Source organism: Arachis hypogaea, chromosome 13, assembly GCF_003086295.3.
Source record: "Arachis hypogaea cultivar Tifrunner chromosome 13, arahy.Tifrunner.gnm2.J5K5, whole genome shotgun sequence".
Taxonomy (NCBI): domain Eukaryota; kingdom Viridiplantae; phylum Streptophyta; class Magnoliopsida; order Fabales; family Fabaceae; genus Arachis; species Arachis hypogaea.
The window spans coordinates 107,976,300-107,994,345 of NC_092048.1; the positions used below are offsets into that span (position 1 = coordinate 107,976,300).

General features: G+C 40.3%; 1 non-coding gene across 1 annotated transcript; it reads left to right on the forward strand.

Moving 5' to 3' along the window:
• The first annotated feature begins 4,748 nt into the window (after positions 1 to 4,748).
• LOC112739814 (small nucleolar RNA R71) lies at positions 4,749 to 4,856 on the forward strand. The gene has a single exon (XR_003170752.1). It is a non-coding gene; the product is annotated as a small nucleolar RNA R71 (small nucleolar RNA).
• The last annotated feature ends 13,190 nt before the right edge of the window (positions 4,857 to 18,046 follow it).

An 18,046-nucleotide genomic window follows, 5' to 3' on the forward strand; every position in this document is an offset into this window, starting at 1 on the left:
TCATCATGTTCTTGGGTGTGAATGAACATCTTAGAATAGGAATAAGCTTGAATTGAATAGAAAAACAATAGTACTTTGCATTAATTCATGAGGAACAGCAGAGCTCCACACCTTAATCTATGGTGTGTAGAAACTCTACCGTTAAAAATACATAAGAATAAGGTCCAGGCATGGCCGAATGGCCAGCCCCCTGAACATGATCAAAGGATCCAAAGATAATCCCCCGATGATCCAAAGATGTCAAATACAATAGTAAAAAGTCCTATTTATACTAAACTAGTTACTATGGTTTACAGAAATGAGTAAATGATGCAGAAATCCACTTCCGGGGCCCACTTGGTGTGTGCTTGGGCTGAGCATTGAGCTTTACACGTGTAGAGGCTTCTCTTGGAGTTGAACGCCAGTTTGTAACCTGTTTATGGCGTTTAACTCCACTTTGCAACCTGTTTCTGTCGTTTAACTCCAGAATGCAACATGGAACTGGCGTTGAACGTCAGTTTGCATCATCTAAACTCGGGCAAAGTATGAACTATTATAAATTGCTGGAAAGCCCTGGATGTCTACTTTCCAACGCAATTGAGAGCGCGCCATTTGAAGTTCTGTAGCTCCAAAAAATCCACTTTAAGTGCAGGAAGGTCAGAATCCAACAGCATCTGCAGTCCTTCTTCAACCTCTGAATTTGATTTTTGCTCAAGTCCCTCAATTTCAGCCAGAAATTACCTGAAATCATAGAAAAACACACAAACTCATAGTAAAGTCCAGAAATGTGAATTTTATTTAAAAACTAATAAAAATATACTAAAAACTAACTAAATCATACTAAAAACTATGTAAAAACAATGCCAAAAAGCATATAAATTATCCGCTCATCACAACACCAAACTTAAATTGTTGCTTGTCCCCAAGAAACTGAAAATCAAATAGGATAAAAAGAAGAGAACATACTATAAATCCTAAATATCAATGAAACTTAGCTCCAATCAGATGAGCGGGACTAGTAGCTTTTTGCCTCTTGAATAGTTTTGGCATCTCACTTTATCCATTGAAGTTCAGAATGATTGGGATCTATAGGAACTTAGAATTCAGATAGTGTTATTGATTCTCCTAGTTCAGTATGTTGACTCTTGAACACAGCTAATTTATGAGTCTTGGTCGTGGCCCTAAGCACTTTGTTTTCCAGTATTACCACCGAATACATAAATGCCACAGACACATAACTGGGTGAACCTTTTCAGATTGTGACTCAGCTTTGCTAAAGTCCCTAATTAGAGGTGTCCAGGGTTCTTAAGCACACTCTTTTTTTGCTTTGGACCTTGACTTTAACCGCTCAGTCTCAAATTTTCACTTGACACCTTCACGCCACAAGCACATGGTTAGGGACAGCTTGGTTTAGCCGCTTAGGCCAGGATTTTATTCCTTTAGGCCCTCCTATCCACTGATGCTCAAAGCCTTGGATCCTTTTTATTACCCTTTCCTTTTGGTTTTAAGGGCTATTGGCTTTTTGCTCTTGCCTTTTGGTTTAAAGAGCTTTTGGCTTTTTCTGCTTGCTTTTTCTTTTTCTCTCTTTTTTTTCGCCATTTTTCTTTTCTCTTTTTTTTTCGCAAGCTTTTGTATTCACTGCTTTTTCTTGCTTCAAGAATCAATTTTATGATTTTTCAGATTATCAAATAACATTTCTCCTTTTTCATTATTCTTCAAGAGCCAACATATTTAACATTCATAAACCACAATATCAAAAGACATATGCATTGTTCAAGCATTCATTCAGAAAACAAAAAGTATTGTCACCACATCAAAATAATTAAACTAGTTCAAGGATGAATTCGAAACCATGTACTTCTTATTCTTTTGTCTTTAGAACATTTTTCATTTAAGAAAGGTGATGGATTCATAGGACACTCATAACTTTAAGACATAGACACTTAAATACTAATGATCATATAATAAGACACAAACATAAACATAAAGCATAGTAAACGAAAAAAAAAACAGATAAATAAGAACAAGGAGATTAAGGAACGGGTCCACCTTAGTGAGGGTGGCGTCTTCCTCTTCTTTAAGAACCAATGGTGCTCTTGAGCTCCTCTATGTCTCTTCCTTGTCTTTGTTGCTCCTCCCTCATAGCTCTTTGATCTTCTCTAATCTCATGGAGGATGATGGAATGCTCTTGGTGCTCCATCCTTTTCTTAGTAATGAGCTTTTGAGATGAATTTCTCCATCTCCCATGACTCAGAGGTGGACGCTTTGCCTTCCCTCTCCTCTTTCTTGAGGTTTCTCTGGCCTTAGGTGCCATTAATGGTTATGGAAAAATAAAAAGCAATGCTTTTACCACACCAAACTTAAAAGGTTTGCTCGTCCCCGAGCAAAAGAAGAAAGAAGTGAGTAGAAGAAAAAGAAAATGGAGGAGATGGAGGTGTGTGAATGGTTTGAATTTGAGTGGGTGGGTGTAGGTGGGTTGTATGATGGTTTTGGAGGAGTAATAAAGGTGATTGGTGGAGGTTATTTGTGGAAGAGAGTTATGAAAATGTGTGAAGAGGAAAGAAGAAAAGGTGGGGATCTTGTGGGGTCCACAGATCCTGATGGGATCCTATGGGGTCCACAGATCCAGTGGAATCAAGGACTTAACATCCCTGCTCCAATTAGGCGTGTAAAATGCCCTTGCTGTGCAATCCTGGCGTTTAACGCCAGACTGCTGCTTGTTTCTGGCATTAAACGCCCAAATGTAGCCTGTTTCTGGCGTTTAACGCCAGGTAGATGCTTGTTTCTGGCATTAAACGCCAGCTTGGTGCTTGTTTTTGGCGTTAAACGTCAGACATATGCTTGTTTCTACCGTTTAAATGCCAAAATGCTCCTCGTCTAGGGTGTGCTATTTTTAATGCTGTTTTTCATTCTATTTTTGATTTTTCAGTAGTTTTTGTGACTCCACATGATCATCAACCTAATAAAACACGAAATAACAAAAAGAAAATAAAATAGATATGATTAAATAACATTGGGTTGCCTCCCAACAAGTGCTTCTTTAATGTCAATAGCTTGACAATGAGCTCTCATGGAGCCTCACAGATAATCAGAGCAAGGTTGGAACCTCCCAACACCAAACTTAGAGTTTGAATGTGGGGGTTCAACACCAAACTTAGAGTTTGGTTGTGGCCTCCCAACACCAAACTTAGAGTTTGACTGTGGGGGCTTTGGTTGACTCTGCAATGAGAGAAGCTTTTCATGCTTCCTCTCCAGGGTTACAGAAGGAGATCTTTGAGTCTTAAACACAAGGTTGTCCTCATTCAGTTGAGGGAACAACTCTCCTTTGTCCACATCAATCACAGCTCTTGCTGTGGCTATGAAGGGTCTTCCAAGGATGATGGATTCATCCTCATCCTTCCCAGTGTCTATGATTATGAAATCAGCAGGGATGTAAAGGCCTTCAACCTTTACTAACACGTCCTCTACTTGTCTATAAGCCTGCTTTTTTGAGTTGTCTACCATCTCTAATGAGACTTTGGCAGCTTGCACCTCAAAGATCCCGAGTTTCTCTATTACAGAGAGTGGCATTAAGTTTATTCCTGACCCCAGGTCACACAGATCCTTCTCAAAGGTCATGATGCCTATGGTATAGGGTATTAAGAATTTGCCAGGATCCTGTTTCTTTTGAGGTAATTTCTGCTTATCCAATGCATTTAGTTCATTGGTGAGCAAGGGAGGTTCATCCTCCCAAGTCTCATTACCAAATAGTCTGGCATTCAGCTTCATGATTGCACCAAGGTACTTAGCAACTTGCTCTTCAGTAATGTCTTCATTCTCTTCAGAAGAAGAATACTCATCAGAGCTCATGAAGGGCAGAAGGAGGTTCAATAGAATCTCTATGGTCTCTAGATGAGCCTCAGATTCCTTTGGTTCCTCAAAGGAAGACTCCTTATTGGTCACTGAATGTCCCAGGAGGTCTTTCTCACTAGGATTCACATCCTCCTCCTCCCTTGTAGGTTCGACCATGATGGTCAAGTCAATGGCCTTGCACTCTCTCTTTGGATTTTCTTCTGTATTGCTTGGGAGAGTACTAGGAGGAGTTTCAGTGACCCTTTTACTCAGTTGGCCCACTTGTGCCTCCAAATTTCTAATAGAGGACCTTGTTTCATTCATGAAACTCACAGTGGCCTTAGATAGATCAGAGACTATATTTGCTAAGCTAGATGGGTTCTACTCAGAATTCTCTGTCTGTTGCTGAGTGGATGATGGAAAAGGTTTGCTATTGCTAAACCTGTTTCTTCCACCATTATTAAAGCCTTGTTGTGGCTTTTGTTGATCCTTCCATGAGAAATTTGGATGATTTCTCCATGAGGGATTATAGGTGTTTCCATAGGGTTCACCCATGTAATTCAGCTCTGCTATTGCAGGGTTCTCAGGATCATAAGCTTCTTCTTCAGAAGATGCCTCTTTAGTACTGTTGGATGATTTCTTCAATCCATTCAGACTCTGAGAGATCATATTGACTTGCTGAGTCAATATTTTATTCTGAGCCAATATGGCATTCAGAGTATCATTTTCAAGAACTCTCTTCCTCATAGGTGTCCCATTACTCACAGGGTTCCTTTCAGAAGTGTACATGAACTGGTTATTTACAACCATGTCAATGAGTTCTTGAGCTTCTGCAAGCATTTTTTTAGGTGAATGGATCCACCTGCAGAATGGTCCAGTGACATTTTAGATAATTCAGACAGACCATCATAGAATATATCCAGGATGGTCCATTCTGAAAGCATGTCAGAAGGACACTTTTTGGTCAGTTCCTTGTATCTCTCCCAAGCTTCATAGAGGGACTCACCTTCTTTCTGTTTGAAGGTTTGAACATCCACTCTAAGCTTACTAAGCTTTTGAGGAGGAAAGAGCTTGGCTAAGAAAGCCGTGACCAGCTTATCCCAAGAGTTCAGGCTGTCTTTAGGTTGAGAGTCCAACCATATTCTAGCTCTATCTCTTACAGTAAACGGGAAAAGCATAAGCCTGTAGACCTTGGGATCAACCCCATTGGTCTTAACAGTATCACAGATTTGCAAGAATTCAGTTAAGAACTGAAAAGGATCTTCTAATAGAAGTCCATAAAACTTGCAGTTCTGTTGCATCAGAGAAACTAATTGAGGTTTTAGCTCAAAATTGTTTGCTCCAATGGCAGGGATTGAGATGCTTCTTCCATGTAAATTAGAATTTGGTGCAGTAAAGTCACCAAGCATCTTCCTTGCATTGTTATTATTTTCGGCCATGTCTCCTTCTTTTTCGAAAATTTCTGTCAGATTTTCTCCAGAGAGTTGTGCTTTAGCTTCCCTTAGCTTCCTCTTCAGAGTCCTTTCAGGTTCAGGATCAGCCTCAACAAGAATGTTCTTATCCTTGTTCCTGCTCATATGAAAAAGAAGAAAACAGAAAAGAACATATAGAATCCTCTATGTCACAATATAGAGATTCCTAATGTAAGTAGAAGAATGATGAGCGGATATTTTATACGCTTTTTGGGGTTAATTTCATATAGTTTTTAGTGTGTTTTAGTTAGTTTTTAGTTTATTTTCAGCAGTTTCTAGGCAAAATTCATATTTCTGGACTTTACTATGAGTTTGTGTATTTTTCTTTAATTTCAGGTATTTTCTGGCTGAAATTGAGGGAGCTGAGCAGAAATCTGATTCAGGCTGAAAAAGGACTGCTGATGCTGTTGGATTCTGACCTCCCTGCACTCGGAATGGATTTTCTGGTGCTACAGCACTCCAAATGGCGCGCTTCCAATTGCGTTGGAAAGTAGACATCCAGGGAATTTCAGAAATATATAATAGTCCATACTTTGCTCAAGGATAGACGACGTAACCTGGCGTTCAATGCCAGTTCCATGTTGCAGTCTGGCGTCCAGCGCCAGAAACAAGTTACAAGTTGGAGTTCAACGCCAGAAAAGGATCCAAAGCTGGCGTTGAACGCCCAAAACAGCCCTATGCACGTGATTAGCTTAAGTCTCAGCCCCAGCACACACCAAGTGGGCCCCAGAAGTGGATTTCTGCACTATCCATCTTAGTTTACTCATTTTCTGTAAACCTAGTTTACTAGTCTAGTATTTAAACAACTTTTAGAGACTTATCTTGTATCTCATGACATTTTAGATCTGAACTTTGTACCTTTTGACGGCATGAGTCTCTAAACTCCATTGTTGGAGGTGAGGAGCTCTGCTGTGTCTCGATGAATTAATGCAAGTATTTCTGTTTTCCATTCAAACATGCGTGTTCCTATCTAAGATATCCATTCGCACTTCAATATGAATGTGATGAACGTGACAATCATCATCATTCCTCCACAAACACGTGCCTGACAACTACTTACGTTTCACCGTAGAATGAATGAATATCTCTTAGATCTCTTAATTAGAATCTTCGTGGTATAAGCTAGATTGATGGCAGCATTCAAGAGAATCCGGAAAGTCTAAACCTTGTCTGTGGTATTCCGAGTAGGATTCAGGGATTGAATGACTGTGACGAGCTTCAAACTCACGAGTGCTGGGCGTAGTGACAGACGCAAAAGGATAGTAAGTCCTATTCCGGTACGATTGAGAACCTGCAGATGATTAGCCGTGCGGTGACAGCGCATCTGGGCCCTTTTCACTGGAAGGATGGATGGTAGCCATTGACAACGGTGATCCACCAACACACAGCTTGCCATAGGAGGACATGCGTGCGTGAATCAGAAAATAGAAGAAAGCAGAATTTCAGAAGACAAAGCATCTCCAAAACTCCAACATATTCTCCATCATTGCATACAAGTATAATTTGTGTTCTGCCCTTTTATTCCTTGCAATCAAATTTGATAAGTGAATTATTTTATTGTTTTCCTGACTAAGAGTTACAAGATAACCATAGATTGCTTCAAGCCAACAATCTCCGTGGGATCGACCCTTACTCACGTAAGTTATTACTTGGACGACCCAGTGCACTTGTTGGTTAGTGGTACGAGTTGTAAAAAGTGTGATTTACAATTCGTGCACCAAGTTTTTGGCACCGTTGCCGGGGATTGTTTGAGTTTGGACAACTGACGGTTTATTTTGTTGCTTAGATTAGGAAAAAATTTTCTTTTTGGTTTAGAGTCTTTTATTATTTATACCTTGTTAAAACACTTTAAACTTATAACTCAATTAGCTAGAGCGTGGTGCTTATGTTCTTAGTAATTGGCTAGCCTATTTTTAAAATCTTTTTCAAAAATAATTTTCTTTGAATAAATCTTGTGCCAAACTTTAAGTTTGGTGTTTTCTTGTTGATTTTTCTTTGTTTTTCAAAAATTTTAGTTTGGTTTTCTAAAAATTTTAAGTTTGGTGTTCTTTCTTCATGTTCTTGTGTTCTTGTGAGTCTTCAAAGTGTTCTTGAGTTTCCTTGTGTCTTGATCTTAAAATTTTTAAGCTTGGTGTTCCTTGGTGTTTTCCCTCCAAAATTTTCGAAAACAAGGAGCATTAGATCTAAAAATTTTAAATCTTGTACTATCTTGTTGTTTTTCTCTCTCCTCTTTAAATCCAAAAATATCTTTTCTCTCTATTTTAAAGCAAATTTTCGAAATTTACCTTTAAAATTCAGATTTTTATTTCAAAATTTAAAACCTTTTTCAAAAATCATCATATCCTTTTCAAAACTTCCTAACCACTTTCTCTCTCCTCATTTTTTTCGAAAATCTTCACCTATTTTTATTTATTTTATTTTAATTTATTTTGTTTTCGAAATAAATAAATAATTAAATAAATAAAAATATTTTCTTCTATTTTACATCATCTCCCTTTTTCCATCATGGACCTAAGCGGAAATGAACAGTCCAGGAGGACTCTGGGGTCATATGCTAATCCCTCTACTGCTTCATATGGGAGTAGTATCTGCATACCCTCCATTGGAGTCAGTAGCTTTGAGTTGAATCCTCAACTCATTATCATGGTGCAGCAAAGTTGCCAGTATTCCGGTCTTCCACAGGAAGAACCTACAGAGTTTCTGACATAGTTTTTACAGATTGCTGACACAGTACATGATAAGGAAGTAGATCAGGATGTCTACAGATTATTACTGTTTCTATTTGCTGTAAAAGACCAAGCTAAAAGGTGGTTAAATAACCAACCTAAGGCTAGCATAAGGACATGGAAACAGCTGACAAAAAAATTCCTGAACCAATACTTTCCTCCAAAATGGATGACACAGCTAAGGCTGGACATCCAAGGCTTTAAACAAGGGGATAATGAATCTCTTTATGATGCCTGGGAGAGATACAGAGAGATGCTACGAAAATGCCCCTCTGAAATGTTTTTAGAGTGGGTTCAGTTAGACATCTTCTATTATGGACTTACAGAAAGAGCTCAAATCTCTCTAGACTACTCAGTTGGTGGATCCATCCACATGAGAAAGACAATTGAAGAAGCTCAAGAGCTCATTGATACAGTTGCCAGAAATCAGCATCTGTACCTAAGCAGTGACCCTTCCATGAAAGAAGAGGTTAAAATAGTAACTGCTGAACTCAGTCCTGTAAAACAAGCTGCTGAATTCAATCAGCAACTGGACTTTCTAACAAAGCAGTTAGCCGAATTCAAGGATAGACTACAAGAGACAAGGATGGCTAACATAAATATGGAAGAACAATTGAAGCAAACAAAGCAGCAGCTGTCAAAACAAATAACAGAAGAATGCCAAGCAGTTCAATTAAGAAGTGGGAAGACATTAAATACCCCACCTCAAGGCAGCAAGAAGCCAAGAAATGAGCAAACCACCCAAAATCCACCTGAGGACAGTAAGAGCCCAGGGAAAAATAATTATGGCATTAAAACGCCAGAAATTGGGTGGAAGGCTGGCGCTGAACGCCCAGACCATGCTCAGGACTGGCGTTCAACGCCAGAAACAAGCAAGGATCTGGCGTTGAACGCCCAAAAGAAGCACAGTTCTGGCGTTCAGACGCTAGGAACAGATGAGGAGCTGGCGTCTAACGTCACTCCAGCTTCTAACTCTGGCACTCAATTGCCAGTGAGGGATCAGACACATACAAGTGCTGATAACAACCCATCTAAAAAGGCTTCTTCAACTACTTTTGTAGGAAATAAACCTACATCAACTAAGGTTGAGGAATATAAAGCCAAGATACCTTATCCTCAAAAACTCTGCCAAGAGGAGCAGGATAAGCAATTTGCTCGCTTTGCAGATTATCTCAGGACTCTTGAAATAAAGATTCCATTTGCAGAGGCACTTGAGCAAATACCTTCTTATGCCAAGTTCATAAAAGAAATCTTGAGTCATAAGAAGGATTAGAGAGAAACTGAAAGAGTTCTCCTCATTGAAGAATGTAGTGCAGTCATTCTGAAAAGCTTTCCTAAAAAGCTTAAAGACCCTGGGAGTTTTCTGATACCATGCACATTAGAAGGTAATTGCACCAAGACAGCTTTATGTGATCTTGGGGCAAGCATCAACCTAATACCTGCATCCACTATCAGGAAGCTTGGCTTAACTGAAGAAGTTAAACCAACCCGGATATGTCTCCAACTTGCTGATGGTTCCACTAAATACCCATCAGGCGTGATTGAGGACATGATTGTCAGAGTTGGGCCATTCGCCTTTCCCACTGACTTTGTTGTGCTGGAAATGGAGGAGCACAAGAGTGCTACTCTCATTCTAGGAAGACCCTTCCTAGCAACTGGACGATCCCTCATTGACGTCCAACAGGGGGAAATAACCCTGAGAGTCAACGATGACGAGTTCAAGTTGAACGCTGTCAAAGCCATGCAGCATCCAGACACATCAACAGACTGCATGAAAGTTGACCTTATTGACTCTTTGGTAGAAGAGATCAACATGGCTGAGAGTCTCGAATCAGAGTTGGAAGACATCTTTAAAGATGTTCAGCCTGATTTGGAGGATTCAGGGGACATGAAAGAGCCTCTGAACTTTCTTCTGAAAGAGGAAAAACCTCCTAAACCAGAGCTCAAGCCACTGCCACCATCCTTGAAATATGCATTTCTGGGAGAAGGTGACACCTTTCCAGTGATCATAAGCTCTGCTTTAAATTCACAGGAAGAGGAAGCACTTATTCAAGTGCTAAGGACACACAAGACAGCTCTTGGGTGGTCCATAGGTGACCTTAAGGGCATAAGCCCAGCTAGATGCATGCACAAAATCCTATTGGAGGATAATGCCAAACCAGTGGTTCAACCACAGTGGCGGCTAAATCCAGCCATGAAGGAAGTGGTGCAGAAAGAGGTCACCAAATTACTAGAGGCTGGGATTATTTATCCCATTTCTGATAGCCCCTGGGTGAGCCCTGTTCAAGTCGTCCCAAAAAAGGGAGGCATGACAGTGATTCATAATGAAAAAAATGAACTGGTTCCTACAAGAACAGTTACAGGGTGGCGCATGTGTATTGACTACAGAAGGCTCAATACAGCCACCAGAAAGGATCATTTTCCTTTACCATTCATAGACCAGATGCTAGAGAGACTAGCAGGTCATGATTATTACTGCTTTTTGGATGGCTACTCAGGCTATAACCAGATTGCAGTAGATCCCCAGGATCAAGAGAAAACATCATTCATATGTCCATCCGGAGTGTTTGCTTATAGAAGGATGCCCTTTGGGCTATGCAATGCACCTGCAACCTTCCAGAGATGCATGCTCTCTATTTTCTCTGATATGGTGGAAAAATTTCTGGAAGTCTTCATGGATGACTTCTCAGTATATGGAGACTCATTCAGCTCCTGTCTTGATCACCTGAAACTAGTTCTGAAAAGATGCCAAGAGACTAACCTGGTTTTAAACTGGGAAAAATGTCACTTTATGGTGACTAAAGGGATTGTCCTTGGGCATAAAATTTCAAACAAGGAAATAGAGGTGGATCAAGCAAAAATAGAGGTAATTGAAAAATTACCACCACCTGCCAATGTTAAGGCAATTAAAAGCTTTCTGGGGCATGCAAGATTCTATAGGAGGTTTATAAAGGATTTTTTAAAAATCGCAAAACCTCTGAGCAATCTGCTAGCTGCTGACACGCCATTTGTGTTTGACACAGAGTGTCTGCAGGCGTTTGAAACGCTGAAAGCCAAGCTGGTCACAGCACCAGTTATTTCTGCACCAGACTGGACATTACCATTTGAGCTAATGTGTGATGCCAGTGATCACGCCATTGGTGCAGTACTGGGGCAGAGGCATGACAAGCTTTTGCATGTCATTTATTATGCTAGCCGTGTTTTGAATGATGCCCAGAAAAATTACACAACCACAGAAAAAGAATTGCTTGCAGTGGTTTATGCCATTGACAAGTTTAGATCATACTTAGTAGGATCAAAAGTGATTGTGTACACAGATCATGCTGCTCTTAAATATCTACTCACAAAGGAGGATTCAAAACCCAGACTCATAAGATAGGTGTTGCTTCTACAAGAGTTTGATATAGAAATAAGAGACAGAAAAGGGACAGAGAACCAAGTGGCTGACCATCTGTCCCGGATAGAGTCAATAGAAGGGACGTCATTCCCCTCTCTTGAAATCTCTGAGACCTTTCCTGATGAGCATTTGTTTGCCATTCAGGAAACACCATGGTTTGCAGACATTGCAAACTACAAAGCTGCAAGGTTCATTCCCAAGGAGTACAGCAGGAAACAAAAGAAAAAATTAATTACTGATGCAAAGTACTACTTGTGGGATGAACCCTATCTCTTTAAGAGATATGCAGATGGCATAATCCGTAGGTGTGTGCCTAAAGAAGAAGCACAAAGGATCTTATGGCATTGCCATGGGTCACAATATGGAGGTCATTTCGGAGGTGAGCGAACAGCCACCAAGGTCCTCCAATGTGGCTTCTACTGGCCTACACTCTACAGAGATTCCCGAGAGTTTGTACGTAACTGTGACAGTTGCCAGAGAGCTGGAAATTTGCCTCACAGTTACGCCATGCCTCAACAAGGAATCTTGGAGATTGAGTTGTTTGATGTATGGGGTATTGATTTCATGGGGCCTTTCCCACCATCATACTCAAACACTTATATTATGGTGGCAGTTGACTATGTATCAAAATGGGTTGAGGCCATTGCCACACCCACCTATGATACTAAAACAGTGCTGAAGTTCCTCCAGAAACATATATTCAGCAGGTTTGGTGTTCCCAAGGTACTAATCAGTGATGGGGGCACTCACTTCTGCAACAAACAGCTTTACTCTGCCATGGTCCGGTATGGGATTCGCCACAAGGTGGCGACTCCATATCATCCACAGACAAATGGGCAAGCTGAAGTCTCTAACAGAGAACTAAAAAGAATCCTGGAACGGACTGTAAGTACCCGTAGAAAGGATTGGGCACGAAGCTTGGATGATGCTCTGTGGGCTTACAAAACAGCATTCAAGACTCCTATAGGGACCTCTCCATACCAACTTGTGTATCGTAAGGCATGCCACCTGCCCGTGGAACTGGAACATAAAGCCTACTGGGCAACCAGATTCCTAAACTTTGATGCCAAATTAGCTGGAAAAAAAAGATTGCTCCAGCTAAATGAGCTAGAGGAATTCAGATTCACTACTTTCGAAAATGCCAAGCTTTATAAAGAGAAATAAAAAAAGTGGCATGACAGAAAGCTGTCATCTAGAATCTTTGAACCAGGACAAAAGGTTCTATTGTTTAACTCTAGGCTCAGGCTATTCCCCGGGAAACTGAAGTCCCGGTGGAGGGGACCATATGTGATTACAAGTGTATCACCATATGGTTATGTGGAGCTTCAAGATATTGATTCTGATAAGAAGTTCATTGTTAATGGACAGAGAATCAAGCACTATCTTGAAGGCAATGTTGAGCAAGAGTGCTCAAGGCTGAGGCTAGATTAAAAACTCAGCAAGGTCCAGCTAAAGACAATAAAGAAGCGCTTGCTGGGAGGCAACCCATCCATGGGGCATCACTTCCTCTAAGCATTTTGCCCTATTCTTGATTTTATTTGTTTATATAAAGTTCACTGATACTAAAGTAAAGAGTCAATTGTATAAGTTTACAGGGTTACAGAAGGATTCTGCACACAAAACAGAGAAAAAGAGCTCACTGGCAAGAAAACGCCAGTAATAGTCTGTTTTGGGCGTTCAACGCCCAAAAGAAGCATCCACTGGGCGTTGAACGCCAGTAAGGATAGCCATCTGGGTGTTAAACGCCAGAAAGAAGCATCTTCTGGGCGTTGAACGCCAGAAAGAAGCTCCTTCTGGGCGTTTAACACCAGATTTACAGCATCCTAGGCGTTCAGAAAAACGCCCAGTGACAAAGGAGTTCCTGGCGTTCAACGCCAGAAAGAAGCAACAGCTGGGCGTTGAACGCCCAGGAGAAGCAGCAGTTGGGCGTTGAACACCCAAAACATGCAGCGTTTGGTCGTTCAAACGCCAAGATGGTGGGGAGGAGGTAAATTCGTTTTTTCTTCATATTTTTCATTTTAATCTTAATTTTCATGTTTCAATTCAGGATTTCTTGCATAAACATGTTACAAACCCTGATTTCTAAAATTCCTAATTTCTAAAAACCCTTCTTTAAAAATATTAAATGTATCTTAATCCATAAGCACAAATCCTTTTTTTTTTCAATCCAATTCAACTCTTTTTCAAAATTTTCAAAACAAATCTATCTCTTTTCATTCAAAAATCTTTTCAACTAATCAATATCTTTTTCAAATCTCCATATTATCTTTTTCAAAAATCCAATTTTATCTTTTTCAAATATCTTTCATATCTTTTCAATTTTAAATTATATTTTTTCTTATCATACTTATTTTTTTTTAAAATCATATCTTCTATCTTATCTTTCTCCCTATTTTCAAAAACCCCCTCCCTTTTAAAAACCCATTCGGCCTCCTTCTTCTCATCCACCATCCTACACTAGCTCTCCTTCTATCCCTCTCCTTTCTTTTCTTTTGCTTGAGGACAAGCAAACCTCTAAGTTTGGTGTGTTTATCCGTGATCACTAAACCATACCCACTAAGATCATGGCTCCTAAAGGAAAACAACCCACTCCAAGAGGCAAGAAAGAGAGTGTTCCAAAACCACTTTGGAATTGGCGCACGAAATTGTGATCTCAGGCAACGGCGCCAAAAACTCTGTACGCATGTCTTAATAAATTATTTTTCTTTGACAACTTCGATACAACTAACCAGCAAGTGCACTGGGTCGTCCAAGTAATAAACCTTACGTGAGTAAGGGTCGATCCCACGGAGATTGTTGGTATGAAGCAAGCTATGGACACCTTGTAAATCTCAGTCAGGCGGATATAAAATAGTTATGGAGTTTTCGAAAATATATAATAAAATAAGGATAGAAATACTTATGTAAATCATTGGTGAGAATTTCAGATAAGCGCATAGAGATGCTTTCGTTCCTCTGAACCTCTGCTTTCCTGCTGTCTCCATCCAATCAATCCTACTCCTTTCCATGGCTGGCTTTATGTAAGGACATCATCGTTGTCAATGGCTACTTTTTATCCTCTCTGGAAAATGGTCCGATGCGCTGTCACTGCATGGCTAATCGTCTGGAGGCATCACCCTTGTCAATGGCTGCATCCCATCCTCTTGTGAAAATGATCCAAATGCTCTGTCACAGCACGGCTAATCATCTGAGGTTCTCGATCATACTGGAATAGGATTCACCCTCCTTTTGCGTCTGTCACTACGCCCAGCACTCGCGAGTTTGAAGTTCGTCACAGTCTTTCAATCCCAGAGGCCTACTCGGAATACCACAGACAAGGTTTAGACTTTTCGGACTCTCATGAATGCCGCCATCAATCTAGCTTTGACCACGAAGATCCTGATTAGGAGATCCAAGAGATACTCATTCAATCTAAGGTGGAACGGAAGTGGTTGTCAGGCACGCGTTCGTGGGGGAATGATGATGATTGTCACGTTCATCACATTCAGGATGAAGTGCGAATGAATATCTTAGAAGTGAAATAAGTTGAATTGAATAGAAAAATAGTAGTACTTTGCATTAATCTTTGAGAAACAGCAGAGCTCCACACCTTAATCTATGGAGTGTAGAAACTCTACCGTTAAAAATACATAAGAGAAAGGTTCAGGCATGGCCGAATGGCCAGCCCCCATGATCTAAGAACCAGACATCCCAAGATGTTCCAAGCTATCGAATACAATAGTAAAAAGTCCTATTTATACTAAACTATTTACTAGGGTTTACAGAAGTAAGTAATTGATGCATAAATCCACTTCCGGGGCCCACTTGGTGTGTGCTTGGGCTGAGCTTGAATGTTACACGTGCAGAGGCTCTTTCTGGAGTTGAACGCCAGGTTGTAACGTATTTCTGGCGTTCAACTCTGGTTTGGGACGTGTTTCTGGCGTTTAACTCCAGACAGCAGCATAGAACTGACGTTCAACGCCCTTTTACGTCATCTAAACTCGGTCAAAGTATGGACTATTATACATTGCTGGAAAGCCCTGGATGTCTACTTTCCAACTCAATTGGAAGCGCGCCATGTTGAGTTCTGTAGCTCCAGAAAACCTACTTTGAGTGCAGGGAGGTCAGAATCCAACAGCATCAGCAGTCCTTCTTCAACCTCTGAATCTGATTTTTGCTCAAGTCCCTCAATTTCAGCCAGAAAATACCTGAAATCACAGAAAAACACACAAACTCATAGTAAAGTCCAGAAATGTGAATTTAACATAAAAACTAATGAAAACATCCCTAAAAGTAACTAGATCTTACTAAAAACATACTAAAAACAATGCCAAAAAGCGTATAAATTATCCGCTCATCACAACACCAAACTTAAATTGTTGCTTGTCCCCAAGAAACTGAAAATCAAGTAGGATAAAAAGAAGAGAATATACTATAAATTCCAAACTATTAATGAAACATAGCTCCAATCAGATGAGCGGGACTTGTAGCTTTTTGCCTCTTGAATAGTTTTGGCATCTCACTTTATCCATTGAAGTTCAGAATGATTGGCATCTATAGGAACTCAAAGTTCAGATAGTGTTATTGATTCTCCTAGTTCAGTATGATGATTCTTGAACACAGCTATTTTATGAGTCTTGGCCGTGGCCCTAAGCACTTTGTTTTCCAGTATTACCACCGGATACATAAATGCCACAGACACATAATTGGGTGAACCTTTTCAGATTGTGACTCAGCTTTGCTAAAGTCCCCAATTAGAGGTGTCCAGGGTTCTTAAGCACACTCTTCTTTTGCTTTGGACCTTGACTTTAACCGCTCAGTCTCAAGTTTTCACTTGACACCTTCACGCCACAAGCACATGGTTAGGGACAGCTTGGTTTAGCCGCTTAGGCCAGGATTTTATTCCTTTAGGCCCTCCTATCCACTGATGCTCAAAGCCTTGGGATCCTTTTTATTTACCCTTGCCTTTTGGTTTTAAGGGTTATTAACTTTTTGCTCTTGCCTCTTGGTTTTAAGAGCTTTTGGCTTTTTCTGCTTGCTTTTTATCTTTTTTTTTCTTTCTATTTTTTTCGCTATTTTTTTTCTGCAAGCTTTGTTCTTTGCTGCTTTTTCTTGCTTCAAGAATCATTTTTATGATTTTTCAGATTATCAAATAACATGTCTCCTTGTCATCATTCTTTCAAGAGCCAACATATTTAACATTCTTAAACAACAACTTCAAAAGACATATGCACTATTCAAGCATTCATTCAGAAAACAAAAAGTATTGTCACCACATCAATATAATCAAACTAAGTTCAAGGATAAATTCGAAACTCATGTACTTCTTGTTCTTTTGAATTAAAACAGTTTTCATTTAAGAGAGGTGATGGATTCATAGGACATTCATAACTTTAAGACATAGTTACTAACTACTAATGATCATGTAATAAGACACAAACATGGATAAGCACCTAACATAAAGAAAATGAAAAACAGAAAATAAGAACAAGGAATGAGTCCACCTTAGTGATGGTGGCGTTTCCTTCTTGAGGAACCAATGATGTCCTTGAGCTCTTCTATGTCTCTTCCTTGTCTTTGTTGCTCCTCCCTCATTGCTTTTTGATCTTCTCTTATTTCATGAAGGATGATGGAGTGCTCTTGATGTTCCACCCTTAATTGTCCCATGTTGGAACTTAATTCTCCTAGGGAGGTGTTGATTTGCTCCCAATAGTTTTGTGGAGGAAAATGCATTTGAGGCATCTCCGGGATCTCATGGTGATGAGCTTCATGCGTCTCTTGAGATCCATGAATGGGCTCTCTTGCTTGCTCCATCCTTTTCTTAGTAATGGGCTTCTCTTCCTCAATGGGAATGTCTCCTTCTATGAAAGCTCCAGCTGAGTAACATAGATGGCAAATAAGATGAGGGAAAGCTAGCCTTGCCATGGGGGAGGACTTTTCGGCTATTTTGTAGAGTTCAAGGGAGATGACTTCATGAACTTCTACTTCCTCTCCAATCATGATGCTATGAATCATGATGGCCCGATCCACAGTAACTTCAGATCGGTTGCTAGTGGGGATGATGGAGCGTTGGATGAACTCCAACCATCCTCTAGCCACAGGCTTGAGGTCCAGTCTTCTTAATTGAACCGGCTTGCCTTTGGAGTCAATCTTCCATTGAGCTCCTTCCACACATATGTCCATTAGGACTTAGTCCAACCTTTGATTAAAGTTGACCCTTCTAGTGTAGGGGCGTGCATCTCCTTGCATCATGGGCAAGTTATACGCCAACCTCACGTTTTCCGGACTAAAATCTAAGTATTTCTCCCGAACCATGGTGAGATAATTCTTTGGGTTCGGGTTCTTACTTTGATCATGGTTCCTAGTGATCCATGCATTGGCATAGAACTCTTGAACTATTAGAATTCTGACTTGTTGGATGGGTTTTGTTAGAACTTCCCAACCTCTTCTTTGGATTTTATGTCGGATCTCCGGATACTCATTTCTCTTGAGCTTGAAAGGGAACTCGGTGATCACCTTCTTCTTGGCCGCAACATCATAGAAGTGGTCTTGATGAGCTTTGGAGATGAATCTTTCTATTTCCCATGACTCGGAGGTGGAAGCTTTTGTCTTCCCTTTCCCTTTTCTAGAGGATTCTCTGGTCTTGGGTGCCATCAATGGTA